Here is a 2527-nt window from a genome sequence, read left to right as displayed (position 1 = left end):
CCTGTGGGCAGACACTTAGGGCGGCAAAAGAAATGGACTTAAAAACAGTTGGGTGAAATATTTACCTTCTGATCTCATCTTTTGGAACTATTGGGTACTAGAGTTCAAGAAATCTTTGTTCAATATTTAATCTAATGGCTGGATTGCTACAGAGTAATAAGGAAACAAGGCATCTGACACTGAAATTTTGGATAAAAAATGTAGGAACACTATGCCAAGTCTGGAGAAAAACAGTGCACCATCACATGACACCAGGAATCAAGACTTCCTGCCTCTGAATTTTAAGTCATTAATCTTCATGGGAGATGCACCTTCAACTCTTTGAAAAGATCCACCAACTCATAACTGTTAAGAATATGTTTTCTGAAATCCTCCCATTAAAGCAATTGCCATGGAACTAGTTCTAACAGAAAGGATGCAGAAAGGAGAATTTAGCTTTTTCTTTACAGATCAGAAAGATTACCCAAAATGGATTCTCATTTTCTGTCCCATATTAAGAACAAAAGTATCAGTTCTTCTGGAATCTAACATACTGGCTTCATTCTCAAATGCATCACTTTATTCTCCTTGTAAGGAAGCCATACATTACACACCTTAACCACATGACAGCCACATGATTTCTTCAATAAGCCTTAGAGCTTCCACGGCTCTCCTGGGGCCTGCAGTCCAAGTAGTTCTGAGGAATCAAATGTTAAAGCTTTCTCCATAGCAACAAGTTCCTTTGATATGTGGGTTACTGAACACAAAGTCACTGGATAATTTGTCTTCAACATAGTCCATTTCTGTTTTTAACAGTTTGTTAGCTGTGCTTTCTTCTCAATGAACACTCTGATGCCATCTTGAATAACTTCTTCATCAGAGTCTCCTTTTATCTTTGTATATTTAAAGGTTCAGGATGGGGAACACATGTATACCTGTGGCGGATTCATTTTGATATTTGGCAAAACTAATACAATTATGTAAAGTTTAAAAATAAAATAAAATTAGAAAAAATAAAAATAAATAGAAAAAAAAAAAAAAAAGTGTAGAAAAGGACATTACAACCCCTGATTCAGACATCAACATGTTCAGGCTTATCTTTAAGAAGTCATTTTATCTTCTTTACGGCTGAAGGTGTCAGGATGAGGGCGGCCCAGCGGTGGGGGTGGCTGCTACTTCCTCTTGCTCACAGTTGGGACCCTGGCCCAGACGAAGGAAGCTGACATCCTCGCCATCCTGTGCCCCATTGTCTAGGGCCGGAGCTCCGCAGTCTCAACCTCTCTCCATGGACAGCGCGGGCACACTGTAAAATAAGTAACTTTTATTTCACCACAAAACCTAATACAAAATTCATGTTAATTGTTGTTTAAACATTTGATAGAATGCAACAGACTTGAACATCTATTTTTAAGAGTATTTTGGAGGGAAGGCCAGCAGTATCTGAAGTAATTTGCTCCTGTGCTCGCTCCTGTGCTATCAATCAGAAATCATCCTTGTTTAAAACCAGAGACTGCAAAATTATGTGATTATGTGACCTAGAGACCACACTGAAGGCCCATTTACTTTCTATAACCTTTAAACAAATTTAAACAAATGACTGAAAGTCCCATTCATCTTTAAAGAACCACCTAGCGTGTGTTAAGTTGCTTCAGTTGTGTCCAACTCTTTATGACCCCATGAACTATGGCTCACCAGGCTCCTCTGTCCATGGGGATTCTCTAAGCAAGAATACTGGAGTGGGTAACCTATCCCTTCTCCAGGGGATTTCCTAACCCAGGGACTGAACCCATATCTCTTATGTCCCCTATATTGAGAGGCAGGTTCTTTACCACCAGTGTGACCTGGGAAGCCCCCAAAACTACAGGGTAGTAAGAGAAAATCAGTGATTGCCAAGGGTGGGATGGGGGAGAAATGAAGAACCACCTAAAGTATATTCGAAACCACTCGGCTTTGTGCATGAAAAGCCCATAGATTTAAACATATATTTCACTTTTGCAGGCAATAGTAATATTATGGCAAAAAAGAGATATGCATTGAATGTAAATATGAAGAGTTTTTCTTGCCTTGTTTTGAATATGGTCAATAGGAATAAATAGGATTTTCCATAGTTCTGATAAGTAGCACCTTACTGCTTATAATTGGGATTACAGAAAGAACATATACAGGGATGGGAGAATTAGTAACAGACCTGAAAAAGGTGAATATACCAGGAACTCTACCAGATTTCCATTATATTGCTGGTTACAGCCTTTCCTACCCTCTTTCTTCCTTTACCTGAAAATCATCTTATTTTTTAGGATTCAGTGTTGACATTACTTCATCTAGTCCTACAACCTTTAAGACTAGGATAGGGTCTGTAATTATTAAACTCATAATGCCTTGGGTTTTTATTATGTATGACCCACTATACTGATCACATCATATTATATTGTCTTTTTTCAAAGGACAGCATTTCCTCTTCAGTGTCTCCTGCTTAAGCTGCATGGTGTTTATTTTATTGCAGGGATGTAATAATATTGAATAAATGAATGATTATAAATCAGTATAG

General features: G+C 38.1%; 1 pseudogene; it reads right to left on the bottom strand.

The window, feature by feature from the left end:
* Window positions 1-684: 684 nt before the first annotated feature.
* LOC113884320 lies at window positions 685-1205 on the bottom strand (annotated as a pseudogene).
* Window positions 1206-2527: the final 1322 nt, after the last annotated feature.

Source organism: Bos indicus x Bos taurus, chromosome 26 (genome assembly GCF_003369695.1).
Source record: "Bos indicus x Bos taurus breed Angus x Brahman F1 hybrid chromosome 26, Bos_hybrid_MaternalHap_v2.0, whole genome shotgun sequence".
NCBI lineage: Eukaryota > Metazoa > Chordata > Mammalia > Artiodactyla > Bovidae > Bos > Bos indicus x Bos taurus.
Note: the sequence above shows the minus strand (reverse complement) of the source record. Positions and strands in the feature narration are given on the sequence as shown.